The sequence below is a fragment of the Oryctolagus cuniculus genome, chromosome 14 (assembly GCF_051225735.1).
Source record: "Oryctolagus cuniculus isolate XC-2025 breed Fujian yellow rabbit chromosome 14, ASM5122573v1, whole genome shotgun sequence".
NCBI lineage: Eukaryota > Metazoa > Chordata > Mammalia > Lagomorpha > Leporidae > Oryctolagus > Oryctolagus cuniculus.
The window spans coordinates 11,754,901-11,774,367 of NC_142880.1; the positions used below are offsets into that span (position 1 = coordinate 11,754,901).

Below are 19,467 nucleotides of genomic sequence, written 5' to 3' on the forward strand. Positions count from 1 at the left end.
TGAACTTTCCAATCGCTTTGGAAATCCCGGAGCGAGGCTGCGGCTCGCTCGCGGGTCCCTCCCCGCCGCCCCGTCCCTCGCACACCTCACTGGACGGGATCCAGGTCATCAACATGTAAAGCGAACCAACTTCCCAAATGCATTAGGCTATCCTAGCCGATAGCTGATGACTTCACTTATCCTGAAGAGTTTCAGCTGTACAGGAAACAGAACCAGAGACTGATAAAGGAGACTTGTGTAGGTGGAAGGCCATAAACACTTCGCCTTATGCCCTACTCTCCCCACCCACTCACTCCCACCACTCCCACCATCCCCCCCCCCACTACCAAAAAAAAGAAGCTAATATCCAAAATGTAGAAAAGGCTGCACAGGACCCGGCACCTCGCTGCCCCAGCCAAATACACCACACCCAAGAAAACCAAAGATAGAACACATCCTAGCCAGGATGCAAATCCTGAAGACAAGATCGCAGGCCGGAGGGACCACGGGTCATAGAAAACGCTGACACTAAATTAAAGTTGTTTAATACTGCAAAAGGAAGAAGGGAGAACTCTGACCGGGATAGGAGAGCGTCGGATGCACAAGAGTAGACAATAGGAGCATACTAAAGTACCTAGCTAATTAAAGATACCCCCTCCCTTTATAAACATTCGGGGCTGGGTGCATTTCCCTGTGGCTTCCTCAGCCTGCCTCCAGACAGGGTGTCAACGCCACCTGCTTCCTGGCAGGGCCTATGGGCCTGCAGAGCTTCTCAGTGGAGTGGGCCAGCGTTTGCGCCGAGGCCCAACAGCTATGGGACTCCTGTGCTCTTGTCATAGGAAACCATGGCATGGATTGAAACCCATCTCCACTGGGCGCACTTCCGGCAGATCAGCCTCCATAATGCACCTGCCTGGTTGTCAGGTGGGGAGGAGGCTGTTAGCATGATTTCATTTTCATAATATGGCAGAGAACATCTAGACCAGGTTTTCACTCGGGTACAACTTACTGAAAAATAAAAAAAACTGCTTAAAGGCATATAGGCATTTTGAATACTGAGATGTGTATGTATGGTGGTAAGAGTGAAATTAATTTTAATTTTTTCAAGATTCACAAAGTTCCTGACAAAGCAAGCCGCTTGAAGAGCCATGTGAGCTTAGTGCCATAATGCCTGAAATTGATGTAATGAATTGTAACAGCCTGTTTGACATGAGCAAAGGGACTTAGCCAATGCATTTCAAGTGCCTTTTCTCATGGATTATAGAGGGTATTTCTATTTACCACTTAGTTTGAGATTGGTTTTCCTTCTAAAAGAAATGTTTCATTTTACCTTTTTCATATTTTAAAGTATTATTTGATAATAAACATAAGAAACCTATGATTATCAATGATAGTGCGAATATGCAGAACTCCACACTGTGGTTAATTTGAAAATAATTTGGATCTGGAATGTATCACAGTTGGCTTTTTGAAATAAAAGACCCCCCCAGCAGATCTAGCTTCTAATTATGTGTGGCCTAAGTTAATGTTAGCATTAGTTTCCTTCCCATAAGCCTTTATAGTTGAAGTGGAACAGAGGAGGTTATGCAGAAATGCATACTAGAAACTCACCTGAAATTTAAAATTATTCATATGTAATCCACAAATTGGTTCATCCAGAATGTGCTTTGTATTCTCCTTTAAATACCTCTGGCTGTTCACTACCAAAGTCATTCTGATCTTTTACCACTTACTGGTACTTGGCTAAAATCAGAATATTTTCCCAGGTAGGGAGCAAGCTTGTAGTAGGCATTAGGAGACCTGGATTCCCTAACAGTCTTACTAATAGAAGTATGTTTTCTAGAATTCAGTTAGCTTATATACTGAATGACTGCTCCAACCTAATCCACTTCTGTGATTGGGGGAAAAAAATGCCTTCTATCTTTGAAATCAATTGGAAGCTAGGGGTCTATGCAGTTAATTAAAAGGTGACACTTCCTTTGTGAGAAAATGATGTCAGGCTGATGGGCTATTAAATCAGCTGGTTTTTGGTCTAATCACCAAACATTGCCTTCATTAAATGATCATCATGAGTGCCTTCTTATAAATGTAAATATACACTAAATATTTCCTCCTCCCCCCCAGAAGGATTATGGTTAGTAATGTATTTAATTAAAGTGCCACAGAAGTCGGAGAGCACAATCCTTGGAATTTTGACCCCAGGGAAAGCTCATATTCGGGTTTCTGCTCAGTCGCTTGCTGTCCTCCCACACGCTCCTCTCTTCACTACTTCCCTACATTAAAGCAGCAGTCTCCTAAAGCCCTGTGCACTGGCTCTGCCTGCTTTTAAGCCTGGCCCACGCTGGGTGTAGCTCTTGAAGTGAGCTTTAAAAAATTATTTTAAAGTGAGCTGGGGCGGTTGCCACAGCAACCCACCCTGAGATGAAGAAAGGCTATAGATTAGTCCACCCCTCGAGATTATTCCACTGTGTGGTATTTGTTCTTCAGCCAGCATACCTTGCACACAAGCATGATAATGGAACATGGAAGTTCAGAAAAATCTCAAAACTACCAAGGTACACATTCTAACAGCATTAAGTATATTTTAATCTCTTTGTAGTTATACTGTAGATGATCTGTAGGACTTCCTGTGAGATGGATTAATTGCAAAAGACACTCACAAAGGCAGGCCCTGAGAGCTGCTGGGAGCTTTGAGCATATAGGGGATGGCGATTTAACTCTTTAGCACTACATTTCCTGTTGGTACCGTGTAGCCACCTAAGGAAAGGCGCTCGGCAGCCTTACCCGCGTGGTTACTTGGTGGGAGAAGATGAAACAAAAACACTCACCACGTGCACTTTTTTTTAACCATCACCATCACTTGGCTTCCATTCTTTATTTCATCTCTTCATAGAAGTTACTTCACAGTTTGCACCTCTTCTTTGGCACCTTAAAATGTGGAAGTACAAAAAAGCAGACATATGAATGTTTAAAGCTGACATGGAAGTACATTCAAATAGATTGATGCCTAAAACTTCTTACCTAAAGCAGCGTGAATGCTGATTTTTAAACCACTGTGTTTGGGATAGAAAGGAACTAAAATGAGCCATTGTGATACTTTTAATCTTTAATATAAGTAGAACCAAATACCCAAGTTTCAAGAATGCGCTATGTGCAGCTTTTGCTCAAATAGCATAGGCAGCATATAGACTGTTTGTGATTGAGAATCTGTAATGTAGAAAGGACTCGCTGTTTCTAGGAAAAATCTAATCATACCTTTTTATCTCATTTCTAAAGATCCTAGGTTGGTTTATTTATTTTTTTTACCTTTAACTTTACATTAGATGAATTACAGAGAGGGAGGTCAAAGCCATCACGAGCTAACATGATAGGGCACATTGGGCAGTGTTCGCAACGTGGGTGTGGCTGCTCTATGGGCTGCTTCTGTATGTAGCCTACAGGGCAACTGCTAACCACGCGGATTCAGTGCCGTTTTCAAATTCTGTTACCACTGACACCTTGACCTTCCAGCAGTGTTGAACCTTACTGAGCAGACGAATGCCCAGGGTTTCCGGGTCAGCTTTCCACTAGTGTTCCACACACACCAGCCTGCCTTTGGCTTCTGGTTGGAACCAGTCCCAGAAAGAGAACCAGCCATGAACCTATCAGAACCTGATGGGCAGTGTCCATTTTCTCCTGTGTGTCATAGTCCAGAGTCATTTAAAAAGCTCTGGATGGGGGTTGCTTCACAATCGAGGAGAAGGAAGAGTTTTGGCCAGTTTCATTTGAAGGGTGTTGGAGCCTGCTAGGCTGAGGTCCACGGTAGTTTGAACTTGGCCTGGTAGTCAGGAGCAGGCTGAGTGGCCAGTCCCCCTTCTCCACTTGTGCTCGGTTTTGCTATTATGCACCGGGCTTCATGCTACACATCTCCCAGTGCCTTTTCGCCTTCCGGGAAGGCAATCTTTGTGAAATCATGTCTGAGATATACATTAAGCCTTTTCAACACGCCATTGCAAATGATGATACATTTCTTCCTTGGCTGGTATCAGTGTGTCCAAAAATGGCTCTATCGGTCATTGGCTGGCGTGTGTGACTACCTCCAGAGTCTCACACGCGTGGCCAGCTTCCGTGGGACTTCACCACGACTTCCCAGTTTGTTAAATCTGCATCGGAATGCTCCTTCTAGCCCGATTCTTAAAACGCCAGACACCCTCAATTCAAGGAATGGGTGTCGCCCTTTCTCCTGTTCACCGTTTCTCCTAGAGACCTGTGCCCTTCCGTTTTTAAAAACCTGTACTCGGGGTCAGCAGTAGGGGTTAAAAACCTCATCCAGCGCTTTGGTGTCCACTTTTTGTTTGGGCAGCACGGGCCGGTGGGATTCGGGCGGGACGGCCCCTGAGGGTCCCGGGCGGGAGCCGAACAACTCTGATGGCAGCGGCCCCGGGCGCTGAGCTCCCGGAGACCGGCTACAGGGATCCCTCGGGCCGCTTGGCGCTGCGAGCTTTTCCGCGCCGCTGGCGGGGCGTTCCGGAGGCGCCGCGGCCACAGCGCCACCCAGTTCCCGCGATCCTCCCCTCAACCGCCCAGATCACTCAGCTCTCCGCAAGCCACTGCCTCCCCACCACCCACTCTGCTCGGGGAGAGGGAACTGAGGGGGTTGGGGCTGCCGGCCCTGGAGCGCTTCTGGGGCTCGGAGACTGCCTGCGGGCCGGCGGGGACAAATGCACCACGTGCGTACGCCCTGGGCGAGCACCGGTCCTGGTGCGCCGAGCTGCACGGGGTGTCCCAGCTTGGGGGGCGGCTATCGGTGGCTTATCGGTAAAGAGGGCTTGTGGGGAGACCTGGTAAAAAGAGGAGGCTGCCACGGCGGTGGGTGGGCTTAGGCAATGGGCAGTGGCGGTGCCGGGGGAGGGGTCCTGCTCCTCTGGGGCTGGGAATCCCAGGAACGTTTCCTATAGGTTGGCAAAAGACGATCCCCAAGAGCTGGGACTGAGTTCCGAGCGACCTGCGTGAGCGAAAGTGGCCAAGTGTAGCAAACCCAGCCGTGCACGGAACAGAAAGCGCTGGCACGCGGTCCACGGTCCACCGCCCCGGGCGCGCTGACTGCCCAACGCACCCAGGGCGATTTGCAAGCCTGGGGTGGAGCCGCTGCCCTAGTCCCGCCCAGCCCGCTGGAAGGGTTTTTACCTGACCAATAGGAAAGGAGGCGCCCAGAACTGGATTTCAAGGCCCAAGCTCTGTGGCTCTGCAGAATTAATCTTAAAAACCGAGAGCTAATTGCCAGCTCTTGGAGTTGATCTTCCTGGGGGTGTATGTACATGCAAGTCTTGGCTAGGGAAAGGCCGCAAAGCAGAACAAAGTACAAAAGTGTACCCTGCTTATGCTGGAATGCGCATGCCAGCGCTGTCCTTTGATCTGGCTGTGGAATTGTCCCCTGCGTGGAGGGAAGATCTAAGCTTCCAAGGCATCCTAGGGCATCTGGTTCCCCTGTTCTTGAAACTCTAATCTGCTTACCAGTATGGTAGGTGCTATCTACATGTGGCTATTTAAGTTCCTGAATATGAAATAAAACTACAAATTCAGTTCCCCGTTCCTCCAGCCTCAAGGGCTGAGTAGCCACAAGCGGCTGCCTTACCCAGCAGCGGGATGCTGCTGTCTCCATCACGGCGGGAGAGCTCTACTGGTGATGCTGCTATAGAGTTTTAAATAAATGTTGGGTTTAAAAAATGAGAAAGAGAAATGAATTGCATTATGACTGATGCCAGCCAGATTTTCCGACACGGTGGGTATTTCTGTAACTTGGCACTATTTGGGTGGAGAGTTACCAGGTCAGAATTGCCAAAATTTTCTGCTGAGAGACATCTTGGGGAACACCTTACACCAGGACCTCCTATTTATCTATCTATTTATTTATTCACACAGGGAAGAGAAGTCAGGCCCGGAGAAGTTCAGGAACACCCAGAAGCCGCTGTCCTGCATTCGGAAGGTAGATTTCCTGATAAGGTCCAGAACAGTGCAAGCTGAGACCAGGGCACCCGGCCTGTGGTGTCTCAGCATTAACCTCTGTAGAAAGGTGAACCGACAGAGGATTTTAGAGGGGAGTCCCCTTCTACAAATGTTTAGCTTAGTGCTAAGCTTTCCTGCAGGAAGAAATCCCATTTAATAAAGAGTAAGGTGCTTGGAGAATGATACTGTCTCCCATACTATTGGTGCTGTCAGACATCCATATAATACCTTTCCAAAGAGACTATTTGGGATAACGCCATACTTCTACCGAGAAAAGTCCTGAGGAATTGGGATTATCCTTGTAAAACAAGAGCTAAAAAGCAGCCTTAAGACTAGGAAGGACCAGTGTTAGCATGAGGAGAGAATTGTTGGTGCGGGCTAGAATTCCTCAAATTCACAAACATCATCAGGTACCTTGATGATGTCATCGCGAGGGTGGTACGCAGCTAGAAATGGTAATAACACAAACAGAACTTAACTGCAAATTATACTGAGACATACAGAACAACAAAAAATATATCATGAAAATGAAGACAGAGCATACACTTTCTAACTTCCAACAGCTTCTGTTTTGCAGGTTTGTCTTCTATATTTTCCTATTGTTAATTGGAGATGAAATGTCAGTATTAATTCCGCCCTCTTATAGGAATGAGCTTTTAACTTAACCCTTCATGAATGGCCCCTGAGTGTTGAGTATCCATGATGAGAAATGACTTCAATAATAACAACGGTATGTTTCTAAAAGCTTGGTCTTGTTCAGAACTGATCCCTATTAGAATTATGCTTTTTATTTCTCATTGATTTACTGTTTGCACATGGTTTGTGGTAGAAAGGTTTCCCACTTTCCCCGAAACGCAGTGCCCCAAGAGAAAAATGTTTGGGTTCTGCAGGTGCTGGCCAGCTTGGGAGAAGGCCTCTGGCTCTCCCTGGCTGACCATTGCAAAGGCCAGTCCTGCAACCAAAAGCTGGCTGTTCTGCTAAAGCTGGCTGCCCGGTTGCACAGAAACCGGGTGATTGATTGTGCACAGGTTCAGTGCCTTGCTGGCCCTTACTTCCTCAATCTGTGAACTGGAGCCATCATGTGCTCCCCCCAAAACTGTGTTAGGAGGACTAAACGCAACCTTCCCCAAACTGCCAGGAAAACCGTTCTTAATCGTAGGCAAGGAATGTCCACGTCTATACATGTGGCCATCCCGGAGCAAGAAGTAGGTCATCGGAGAGGTGGGAATTGTTTCAGGAGGAGAACTGTTCTGAAGTTTGTTCTTTGGAGAGCCAAAACCTCATGGGCGTGGGGCCTAAATTTCCCCGTTGTCGTGGGTGTGGTGCCGCTGGGTGCTTTCAGGCCGCCTTTGTCTCTTTTGCTCCCTTTGGAAGGGATATTTCCTTCTACTCGTTAGCTGGTTGGTTGCTAAAAAGGCCCTGGAAACTCCAAGTGCATCCTCTTTTCACCCTGGTTGACCTTTGGAATGCTGTTGTCAGCCAAGAAGACATTGATATCTTCTGTCTCCTGCTAGCTTGAATTCCTTAGGGCAGAGCCTGCTCGGATCGTCTCCTGATGTCATTCCAAATGTCGGATGGCCATCTATGGCAACTGGACTGGCAGGGGCCTGCTGGAAGGGGCAGCCCCAGGAATGCCTGCTGCAGCATTCCGTTCAAGAAAGACCTAGAAGGAGTTCTCTGAGGCCGCAGGGGCAGCATTTGCAGCTGTGTCTAGGGGCCGGTGCCACTTCTTGGGAAATGGAAGCCATCGTGTTTTTGCATTTTTTGATTTTAATACGCTGCCACTTGGGAGGTTATGAGTCCCACTGACTTCATGATTGGTTTAAATATGTATTATGGGGGAGGGACTCAGAATGTTAATAAAAATGTTTAACGTATTCACGCTGATACTTCTTATGAAGAACACTAAATCAAAGGATCTAGAAAGAAGTGAAGGAAGCTTCCACAGGAAAAAATGTAACTTGTTTCCTCTACGCTTCAATGAGAGGTTAAAACATCATTTTTAACCATTATTAATCATTTTATTTATAACCCCAAATTTTGAACCCAATAAAAGAAAGTTTCTTTTCTTGAAGGCAATATTGTGTATAGATTACTGTACTTTCAGTACATCACAGTTTTATATCGATTTAGAAACAAGGAGGTGCTGGTGTTGTGGAGCAGCAGGTTAAGCCGCTACCTGTAACAGCAGCGTCCCATATAGGTGTGGATTCGTATCCTCTCTGTCCCACTTCTGATCCAGCTCCTTGCTAATGCACCTGGGAAAGCAACGAAAGATGGCCCAAGGGCTTGGCCTCATGCCACCCACATGGGAGACTCTGATGGAGTTCCTGCCTCTTGGCTTCAGCCTGTCCCGGCCCTGGCTGTTATGGACATTTGGAAAATTAACCAGCAAATGAAAGATATCTCTCTCTCTCCCTGTAACTCTGCCTTTTAGATAAATAAATAGATACTTTCTAAAAGTAGATTTAAAAACAAGGAGATACATTATTAAACCCATATTCTAATTTGCTAGGATGGGAGAGAATTTTCATAGTTTCAGATGGAATTTGTGTAAATTACTTTGGAATATGGTGAGAATTAAAAGTAAAACACAATAAAACTTTTAAACTAAAGTCAGTGATTAAAACCATATTGTGGGGGCCGGTGCTGTGTCATAGTGGGTAAAGCTGCCGCCTGCAGTGCCAGGATCCCATATGGGCACCAGTTCTAGTCCCAGCTGCTCCACTTTTGATCCAGCTCTGTGCTATGGCCTGGGAAAGCAGTAGAAGATGGCCCAAGAGGTTGGGCCCCTGCACCCGTGTGGGAGACCCAGAAGAAGCTCCTGGCTCCTGGTTTCGGATCAGCACAGCTCCGGCCATTGCGGCCAGTTGGGGAGTGAACCAGCAGATCGAAGATCCCCCCCCCCCCATTTCTATGTAACTCTTTTAGATAAATAAATCTAAAAAAAATATTGTTGGGGCTGGCGCTGTGGCGTAGCTTAAAGCTGCTGCCTGCAGCACCAGCATCCCATATGGGCACAAATTTGAGTCCCAGCTGCTCTGTTTCTGATCCAGCTCTCTGCTATGGCCTGGGGAAGCAGTAGAAGATGGCCCAAGTGCTTGGGCCCTTGTTCCCATGTAGGAGACCTGGAAGAAGCTCCTGGCTACTGGCTTCAGATCCGCACAGCTCTGGTCCTTGTGTCCATCTGGAGAGTGAACCAGCGAATGGAAGACCCCCCCCCCTCGCCTCTGCCTCTCTTTAACTCTGCCTTTCAAATACATAAATAAATCTTAAAGTTTCACTAACACATTCTTTGTGTCAAATACATAAAAAAAAAAACCTACTTTCCTATGGACCATTATTATTTATTTTTTCACTAAATTTGCAGTGAAATTTTTTCAAATCAATAATATTCATAAAACAATGATGTTTAGAACATGTGTGCAAAAATAATACCGTATTAGTAAAATGTAGGTTGCAGTAAATATGTTCAAAGTGTCTAACACTAAATGCCACTAGATATTTGTCAGACTCTAGTAATTGATTTGTAAACCTTATTTCTTCTTGTTCAAATAGTAACCTTTTAGACAAGTACTATTTCCATTTTACATATTTTAAAAACTGAAGCTAACCGATGACATGACCTCCCCAGGGCTCCCTAGCTCCTAAGAGCCAGACAATGGACGTGCGATGGGGAGTGTGTGTTTCCAGCATCCTCCCTCAGGTATCTGTTATAGTGCGTCCTGAAACTCTTAACTTTTGCTCACTTAGAGGGATGAGAACAGGAGAAGTTATAATCCAGATTTTTCCCACCAGATAAAAATTCAGAAATACAAATCTAAACGCATGCTGTCCCTCTCCCATGTAGGTACTGTAAGAGTCTATTTACTTACGCAGAGCTACTGTCTTTCCTCCTGTCTATGTAAAAATTACCCTTAGGAGTTTGCCAGCCTGTCTTAAGAATGGTTTCATTGTAGGCAAATCATTGTTAAGGAGGAATTTATTGCCAAAAGTAAATCCAAACCAAATGTGGTGAACAGGATTAAAACAGATTTGATTACAAAGCATCAGATGAATTGATATTTGTGAATCTGTCTTGTTCTTTCTGACTCTGTCTCTCAAAAAATTATAAAAAAAAATAAAATAAAAAGGGTGCAACAGGCAGGAAAGGACCCATCAGAAATCTTGAGATGGAATTCGGGCTCAGGCACTCAATGACCATTTGACCTTCATGTTCTGAATGTTATTTTCATAAAACAGGGAAGGTGGCAAGACTTACCCATGGTGATTCAATGAGAGAAAGATGTGAAATTGTACTTCTGTTGCCACATAGTGCCTGGTGTGTAGAAACTGCTTTTTAAATGATAGACAGCTATATATTAGTTCTATTTCATAGTCCTGAAAAACCTCTCAAAGACATAGCTACCTAAGGATATTTTAGAAGTTTTTCCATCAGTTCTCATGCATCAGAGAAGTTTTGGTTTCATAATACTATATTTGATATTTAAAGTAAGTATAAACATATTTATGATAGTATAAGGATTAAGTTGGTGTATATTATACCAAGAAATCTTACATTTTCTGATTTTTAATTTATATTATCCTTGTCAGTGTTTCAGAAGATGTTCCCAGAGCATCTCTCTCTCTCTCTCTCTCTCTCTATGTTAAATTGGATTGGACCAGTGTTAAGAACGAAATTATATATCCATTTGCCCAGAATCAGGTTCGAAGATTTCATTTTTTAGTTACATCAGATATGTCCTAAATTGCTTATTGATTACACAACCTTACACTTAAATTTAAGGAAACTTAGCATAAGTATGTAGAGCTATGGCTTCCTCATAAGCCCAAGTTTTTAACTCTTTATAGCAGTGCTGTCGTCCGCGTGGCGTAGGCAGAGCTGGGCCCTCGCTGGAGTTGGTCTTTGTGCCACTCCCTCCCCTCTACTCACCTTCAAGAGCCCTCCTTTCATTTTGGCATCCTCCACTCCCGGGCAGCAATTTGTAAAATCAATAGCAGCTCCTTTGGGAGTGCCTCCACCTCCTCCCCCTCCCGGCCCATGCTCTGTTAGAGAAGCTGGCCTCATGTCCCAGCTGTCTCATGCAGGACACGGTATCAACGTGTCTCTCTTTTAATTGTCTCTCATCAAAAGTTCTCTAAAAAGACTTCAGAATCCAGAGGAGTATCTATGTCCACCAACCCCCTGCTGGGTTGGTCCCAGATTTGAGGGAGAACTCCCAGCAGGTCTCAGGTCCCTCCCAAGAGCTGCCACCCAGTTGCCCCCTGGGAGGTAAGCCTAGCTCTTACTGGAAGACATTTGATTACTTTTCATGGTGTGACACTGGGAGATGAGCTATCAGAAAATATCACGATGCTCCTTGAAATTCTACATGCTTTTCCCATAGATACTGCGCATTTTTGTACTTACAGCCCTGGTCTCTTTTTCTGTTCTGTCTGCAGAGAGGCATGCAGTCATCAAATGGCCTTTGTGCCATGGCCGCCCTGTTGTCACTCACATGGACTGTACACTCCCATCCGGCCCCTCAAAGCCACCAGAGTTAAAATTCCTGATTATTTCTCCCGAATGTCTTGAAGTGGTAATTAGAGCCCTGGGAAGAGAGTGTGTGCTGGGAAGAACCTGGAAGGGCTGGGGAGAGGTGTAGGGTGGGAGGGCCCAGTTCCTTCTGCCCCTCTTCTCTTCTTCAGGATCATAGAGAAAGCATCTCTCAGTGCGCAAAGGCAACATTGCCCAGCTCGCTAGGAGGACGGCCCTTAGCCTCTAGGTACGGAGCACCCGAGAGTTCCATGGAATGACTTTAGATCCTTCTGGAGAGACTGTAAAGTGGAGATACAGGCATCTAAGTGAAAGATTCGAATGCTGCTTAAGAAACGTTCTACAGCTTTCTTGTTCCTTTGGACAGGTTTTTTGTTTTTTTTTGTTTGTTTGTTTGTTTTGACAGAGTGGACAGAGAGAAAGACAGAGGGAAAGGTCTTCCTTTGCCATTGGCTCACCCTCCAATGGCTGCCGCGGCTGGTGCACCGCGCTGATCCGAAGGCAGGAGCCAGGTGCTTCTCCTGGTCTCCCATGGGGTGCAGAGACCCAAGCACTTGGGCCATCCTCCACTGCACTCCCTGGCCACAGCAGAGAGCTGGCCTGGAAGAGGGGCAACCGGGACAGAATCCGGTGTCCCGACTGGGACTAGAACCCGGTGTGCTGGCGCCGCAAGGTGGAGGATTAGCCTAGTGAGCCGCGGTGCCGGCCCTTTGGGCCGTTTTTAGCAAGAGTTAAGTGGCTAATCAATATATTTACTTCCTCCTTTTCCATTCCTTCCCTGCCCCTTACCTCCCTCTCCCCTTCCTACCCTACCCCTCCTTTTCCTCCTTTCCTTCATCTTTTCTGCTTGATCTCCTTATTTGCAGTGGTAAATTTTTTGATTATCATCGTAAAGCCATATACATCCACACAGCCGACTATTAAATGAATGAGGGTTTTTTTTTTCCTCTTTGGAAAGTTACATTTTCTGTTTAAGAACCACAGGATATTATCAATACTATGTTTCTATCTGAATCACCTCAAACGAGCTTGCTTCCAGCAATTGATAAGTGCCACAGATAATACAGTCATAGGAGAGTTTCTGTAATTGTTTTTATTATTAATCACTCTAATCAGAGTTCAGTGATGATTAGCTCCCTACAAGCACGGTCTGTGCTGGTGGTGTTTATCTAGAATCTATGAAGGATCTATGCTCATCGCTCCACTCGTTCTCACCTGCCCCTTGCAGAACTGCAAGATTCTAGTGTACATAGCCTATGGCCACAAACTAACTCGCCCACAGGAGAATAAAGCCGTGGTCTCCCTCACATTATCACTGGGCTGTAAGCTCTAAGCTTCCCTGGCCAGTGATAATTAACTGAGTACCCTAGAACTTGGTGACTGTTGGCACACATCCTTCTCAGAACGACTGCCTCCTGTGCTTTCTGAAAAACAGCTCCTTGGAAGCACCAGCTCAGGCTGCTTAATCATATTTCAAGCCATGTTTTTAGTGTCTTAAACTCAAGTAGAACTTGACAATGATTTTTGGCATTTTTCTAGTAACCCATTCTTTTTGCCAATCCACTTAAAAATAAGCCAAGTACTTCAGTATCGCAGTGCCTGATGATATCAGACAATATATAAAGAGACACAGAACCTCTACAGCTGCAACCTTCCACTCCCACGTCCCTGAGAACCTGGGGTCCCTCAGTACTGGCTTTCTCGTGTCTGTAGAGCAGGGTTTACTGGTTTACGGCTGTGCCTCTGTATCACTGAGGATGCACGTCAAAATGCAGATTCCTGGGCCTGCCCTTGGGGGCCTCAGCCACATCATCTCGGGCTCCTAAGGTTTTAGTAACAAGCATCTCCACTGTCGTGGGGGAAGGGCAAATGCGAGACCCACAAAGTCCTTGTGACGTCATAAGCTTTCCTTCTCTGGTGTTCATTCCTTTTCTCTCAACTAACTTCAGTAAACTCTATGGAAATTTTAAATTGGTGAGCAACTTTCAACATAGTAAGAATGAGGGTTCAAGATGACCTGAATCTTTCTGTTACCTGTCTTGATTGCAACTGCAAAGGAGAAAAAAAGTTATGCCACACGTACAAAAATTCCCATTATGAGAATGCATGGATTTCAATTTTTTTTCACCACAATAAACTTATCTATTATTTCCATTTTCCACAAACTTTATGAAATATTCTCTTAGCCTCATTTCTAGCAGCCTGGGTGGTGAATTTTTTTAATTATAAAATTTTGTGCCATTATATAAAACAAAAAATATTAGGGCTTAATAATGAACTTGCTATGCATACTGAAAGGTTCAAAGCTGTATGTGTGAATCAGATTTTGAGGTTGAGACGACTTGGAAAAATCCGACCTGCTGGTTGGTCGTATACTGCAAAGTGATTTTTGTTTTGCCACTGACTTCACAGGCCACTCACTGGTGTCAATTTTAATGATTTGGAATGCGAACATGGCGGGCTACTTATAGCACTAGGGAAGGGCGGGGCATGCCAGGACAGACCGGAAGCCACCAGTGAGGACCCGGATTCCTTCTGGGGCCGTTTCACATGGAGCAGAGGAAAGGCCTCCCATTGGAGAACTCTAGCAGCCTTTCCTTCGGTCTGTCCAATACCAAGCAGAAAGTCCCATCCAACAGCAAGAGGCTGAGCCAATTGCTTGCAGCCTCAAAATTACTCAGCTGCGATGACACAGAGGCCACCACCCAGCCCTTCCTGCTCTGCTCTGGGAGTCTTTGGAGGGCGCTCTTAGCTCTAGGGAGACATCAGTAAAGATCCTTCCAAGGCGGACAAAGGATGATTGCTCCCTGTCGCTGACACCCCTGGAGATGCAGGCCAATGATCCAACTGGCTGAATGTCTTGTGATGTTGTGTGTTTTGCTTTGACACCCCTGTCTTTCACCATGGTTAGACATGGATATTATTTACTGATTATTGTGCTTGTAATGGATTTGCATACTGTATTGCATATTGTTAAATAGTTTGCTGATTAATGACTAATGTTGATTTGGACTAAATGTAATGGAATAAGCAAATACATTTGTAAATTTAGATATATAATTTAGTTGCTAAATGGTGGTGTTAGAACTGTCAATCATTTTAGACCAAATTCCTGGCAAGGAAACCCTGGCACATTTTACACACACACACACACACACACACGCATGCACACACACAAGATAGTTAAATGTTGAATCAGTTATATGAACTGTTTAATACTTTCTGCACTTTGCTATATGTATGCTTATGTTTTGGTAAATTTCATCTTTTTAATTACCCCCTGATCTTTATAGGAAATTCCAACCTGAACTTTTGATTTTTATATTCATCTTCTAATCACACATATTGATACTTTTTTATTTCTACTATTTCATAAACATTCACAAACATTTTCAGTTTGGAAATCCATTTAAATGGCAAACAGAACCTTAAAAAAAGTTTGTACCACACATTTTAAAAATGTGTTTATACTGTTCATTTTTCAGAATTAAACATTTTTATTAGCATATTAAAATTTATTTATCCAAGAAGGTGTTTGGTGACTGAAACTGGTTTTTAAAAGGGATGTAGCTCACATTAATTTTCCATGGGATCTTCCTTTACTTATGTAGGTTGCTAGTCCCCACATTTAAAATCTAATAGACTCAAAGATCGCGGGATGTGAAGTTGGGAGACACAGGCCCAAGGCTGCATCTACCTCGGCCACCTTGGGCAGATTTCATTTTTATTCTTCAGTTTCATTTTCTTTAAAGTTGGAAGATGATACTTCAAAGCCTTCTTCCCACAACTTACAGATTTTAGGAGCCTAAAAAAAGCCGTGATTGAAAGAGATGTGTGGGCATTGTTACTTGGTTGCCAGTTTTTCATGGACACAGACTTGCTCCCCACCTCTGGAAGTTCTTCAAAGGAAATTCACTGCTTGTAGAGGCCAGGAACAGCCATTGAGGAAAATGGGATAATTTAGACAAGGAAGGGAAAGTAAGCCAATGACCAAGGAGGAGTGGTGGGTATAGAAGCGACTTTTTTGTCCACAGCTTCCTTATTTCTATTTGAAAACCTCCTGGCACCAGGTATTACCAACAGGGATGAGTAATATGCAATTTTTATCTTTACTGGGTTGCATTTGGCTCACGGACAGTTGACAGCTGTCAGTCAGGTGTCTGTTCGACGGGGAGATACACATGGAGCTGCCAAACTATTTTTGTTTCTTTAAATACTTTCAAGTAAGCCATTTTAGGTGGAAACTCAGTTGTGCTGAAATTAAGTAGTTTGCTATAAGTAATGGCATTTATTAAAGTTGATTTCTGGAAGAATCAAGATTTTTCCTATGAAAATATAAAGTAAACTGTGTCTTTCAAGTATCTCTCTGAAACAGCAGAATAACTGATTTCCCTCCTTTATAAATAAGCTTTAAGATCTGAAGATGCATTGCAAATAATACTTAAAATGTATACGTTTCAAATTAAAATTTTAGGACAGCTATGAGTCTCTGCTACTTTAAATCAAATGTCTTACTAAGGCTTATTAAAAATAAACAATTTCCATACATTGAGGGCATTGCCATAGGTATTTCTGTGACCTAATATGGAAGATTTATTAGAAAGGACAAACCTATGACTGCAGGTTTACATTTACAGCGTCTTGTCATAATTAGAAGCAAAAATCAGATGTTAGATTAAGTCAATATTCAGGGCACACTTGAAATGATAAAGTCCAAATATTCTGGAATAATTAAAATTTATCTAACATTGTTTTGGATACATTCAGTTACAATTCAGTAATTGACAGTCACAAACAACAGTTTTGCAGAAGCATTTCAATTGGTTTTACTTAGTATTTATGACAAAAAAAGTACCAGTTACAGCCAATAGTAATGCCCATGCAAACTGAGTGATAATTCTGGAGGTGGTTTAACAATGTGTGTTGCTCAGCTTTGCAGTGATTAGTTATCACCTTTAGAAGCAAGTGTTCTGATTCTGTAGTAATATAATATTTAATAGACTAGAAAAATGAGAACCATTTTCAAGTGCAGAGTACATGGTCATTCTTTGAGAGGCTAATGAAGTTCGCTAAAATATTCCATGATTATGCTTACTCAAGTGTCAGAATCGCTATAAAGAGACATGATAAAACATCAAATCAAAATAGTTTGAAGCCATCATATGTACATATATATACTAAATAAAATATATCAAGTATACTCTACATGTAGCAATTTATAATGAAGAATATATTTGGGCCTTGTTAAAAATATAGATTCATTGAAATGGTTGTAGATGATATTTTTTTAAAAAAAAATAGTTTTTTTTTGGCTAAATGGACTATGTTTTTTGGTATAATTTTTTATAACACAAATATTTCATAATTTTAACCCACAATTAAGCCAGTTTTGGAGTGTGTGATACTTACAAATTTGTGGCATATCCAAATCATGGTTGATTTAAAAAATGGTCTTAGATACAGCGATAATTAATGAAAGTCAGATATATTTTCCCACTATGCAACTATGTATTAAGTGTGTGGATGGGAGATTATTTATGAGTTCACCAGAATAAAACAATTGCCTTATAGCTTGCTAATTTACATTGGTAGAAGCCTTTCTCTTCTTAAGCACCAATTCTACCCCCCACAGTCCAGAAAATTGATTTTATGCATAATAATTTATAGCGTTCTTGATCAATGTATGCTCTTGTGTCTTTTACACTCATCAGGCCATATTGCTTTTGAATATGGAATTTGGTTATTAAAATGGTTTCATATGTTTACTATGTATAGTCCCGAGCTTTGAGCTGCTTACTTACTTAAATAAATGTTTTCAATTTGCTATAATACAACAATTTGTAGAGAAATGCTGTGAAGCATAGTTAAAAGAATAAGTCCTTGAAATAGAGTCACTTTTTAAAAATATGTCTTAACATGTGGTCCCATTTTTCTATGTTTCACATTAATTAAAATCCTATTCTAAAAAAAAAAAATTTTTGCCTAAACTTTTGAATCCACAAAATAAAAGCACCAAATATATGTGTACTAATTTTGGAAATCAATGACGTAAAAACATGCTGTAGTACTGTCTTGGTTGTTTAGCCCAAAGTTCTTTTTCTCTAAAGAAACTCTTTGAATAGTAATGAGAAAATGTCACCACTTTGAGTTATTAAATATTCTATGTAATACATGTTTAAAAATGTATCAAAATGAAGTTAATTCCATATTCTCGCTAACCATATTCTTGTAACATGCACACATTTTAAAAAAAAAAACCAGCACATGGAATCTTTTGAAAGGAGCATGTACCATTTCATGTTTTGATTTTGAAGATTCACTGGAAAATAACATTCAGAAAAGATTGTGAGCGAATTAGATTAAAAAGAGACTAACGTGCTATTCATTAGTCTCATATCATACTCATATGCATTAGTAATAATATCATACTAATATACATTAGTCAGTCTTCCTCTTCCAGATACTGAAGACAGTGATGGAAGAGACCAAGGTTACAAATCTAAGGTATTTCTCGTACAAAACTTTTTTTCAAAAAGCCTAAACCGTTGTCCGAGGGTAGCACTCTGCTGGCTGTACCAGCCAGCCCACGGCTGAGTTAGCTGGCTCTGCCTGCAGTGGTCACACCGGCTTTGCGAACGGCCGTTTTAGGTACCCTGGTGGTGCCTCTTCCGAGATAACAAAACCAACTTTTAGACATTAAAAAACTACATTTTGGCAATCAAAACTCACCAGTGCCTTTCTGCTTCTCCAGGAAGTTGTACCCGTCAGCACCTGCTGAGGGCTTGGGTGTCCAAACTCTGACAGGTAAAAAAATTCCTGTAGAATAAAGCCAGACCAGCTGGCTTTGAAGAGAAACCCCCCAGTTTGGGCTGCGTTTGCCTCCTCTCCTTTTCTATGAAGACGGAGGCTTGGCCCCTCGATCGTCAGGCCGTGAGATGCGTGATCCCTGCGCGCAAGTGTCTGGCAGGCCGAGGTGCACCTGTTTCTGTCACTCTTGGGTAAATTTAGCTGTAAAGGTATCACTGACAACCAGACCTTTGTCAGTGCTGGCAAAAGAACACAGAAGTGCCTCCCTCCCCTCCCCCTCCAGCCCCCTCGGTGGCTCGTTCCAATGGAAAATATCCAATCGGAAGTCTCTCCAAAAAATCATTCCTAAAAAATGAAATTGCTTTCATATGGTATGAAAAAGTGAGTTTCCTCATTTCGCACAGGCTTTAAAATTACATTTCCAAGAATAATCTTGGAACAAGACAAGTTTTTGTTCAATTAATTGTGGCTGGAAACTTTTTAATGGAAACACAGTGCACACTTACTTCACTTCAGGTTATTAAATTGTGTTAAGCGTTAGCGTGAGGGGCCGTTCTTTGCTGCAGCTCAGTTGTTCTTTTCGATCCGGAGAAATATTAGAAGGTTAAAAAGTATTGCATAGGCGGGATTTCTCAAGCTACCCAAATTAGAAAGCGTGTTGCTCTCAGAGACTGGATGTCAGAATTGTTTGCTCATAGCCCTCAGACTATTGGGCCTTCAGAATGTGGCTGCCACATTTAAAATGGCAGTGAGTGGCTGTGGACACGACTCAATGCTTAGGGTCTGGGTAATGCCTCAGCTGTGTTATCTCGCTCTTCGATCATGGCAAGGACCCTGCCTGTGAATTTTTTTAGATTATTTTCTGTATTGCCAGTTTGAGAATGGAAAATAGGCAGGCAGTGTTCATTGATGCATCGGATACAATCATCGTCCTCAGGATGTATAAAGTCGCCCAAGGTGCCAGGCCCTCCCTCCCGCAGCACACTCAAAGTTTCCACCTTAATAATTCCGATCTCTTCAGTGGAGTGGGAGAGAGTTGTGCCAGGTACCTGCCCTGACGTACTCTTGCTGCTTGCAAGGGTTGGGTGTGATGTGAAGAAGAAATCTGGGTCAAAATAAAGAACGCTCTGTAAAATAAACAAAGTTCCTATTTACTTACT

General features: G+C 43.2%; 1 protein-coding gene and 1 long non-coding RNA gene across 14 annotated transcripts in view; one reads left to right on the forward strand and one right to left on the reverse strand.

Moving 5' to 3' along the window:
* LOC103349544 (uncharacterized) overlaps positions 1-18,402 on the forward strand; it is a 217,670-nt gene extending 199,268 nt beyond the window's left edge. For 3 of the 8 annotated variants that reach the window (XR_011381915.2, XR_016220463.1, XR_016220464.1), the window contains 3 exons: positions 5,881-5,944; positions 6,611-6,694; positions 9,021-18,402. This is a non-coding gene — a long non-coding RNA (uncharacterized LOC103349544). Of the gene's footprint in view, positions 1-2,901; positions 4,777-5,880; positions 5,945-6,610; positions 6,695-7,478; positions 8,871-9,020 lie in introns of those variants that run through there. The other 5 variants (XR_011381912.2, XR_011381913.2, XR_011381911.2 and 2 more) reach the window with 5 other exon arrangements.
* Positions 1-18,430, reverse strand: part of MEF2C (myocyte enhancer factor 2C) — a 175,824-nt gene extending 157,394 nt beyond the window's left edge. For all 6 annotated transcript variants that reach the window (XM_070056431.2, XM_070056420.2, XM_089313005.1 and 3 more), the window contains exons 1-2: positions 18,230-18,430; positions 2,808-2,907 (exon numbers count right to left, since the gene is read on the reverse strand). The gene's annotated coding sequence lies outside the window, so the exon portion shown is untranslated. The remainder of the gene's footprint in view (positions 1-2,807; positions 2,908-18,229) is intronic.
* Positions 18,431-19,467: the final 1,037 nt, after the last annotated feature.